The following is a 321-nucleotide window of genomic DNA, read 5'->3' as shown; positions in this document are numbered from 1 at the left end:
TTTATTTTGTTTGGCTTTTGTGGGTTTTCCCTCTGGTCCTTCTAGTTTTATATTATATACTTCAGTTCTGAATCTTTGGAATATGGTTACCATTACGAATATGTAAAGGATAGTTTTATGTACATACATAGTTTTATATATATATACACACACAGTCATCCCTCTTCTTCTGTGTGTGCCTTATCTCTATTCCTCTTTGAGAATTTGGATCTTTGAATCCTCCTCTTTTTCAGTCATTGTTGTCTCAATTTGTCCCTATGTATGCTGAATGTTCATTGCTATCTTGCTATAGCAAATCTCTTCTTATTTTAAGTTTATAAT

Source organism: Pteropus vampyrus, unplaced genomic scaffold, assembly GCF_000151845.1.
Source record: "Pteropus vampyrus isolate Shadow unplaced genomic scaffold, Pvam_2.0 Scaffold25, whole genome shotgun sequence".
In the NCBI taxonomy this organism is placed as follows: Eukaryota; Metazoa; Chordata; class Mammalia; order Chiroptera; family Pteropodidae; genus Pteropus; species Pteropus vampyrus.
This window is presented reverse-complemented; position numbering follows the sequence as displayed.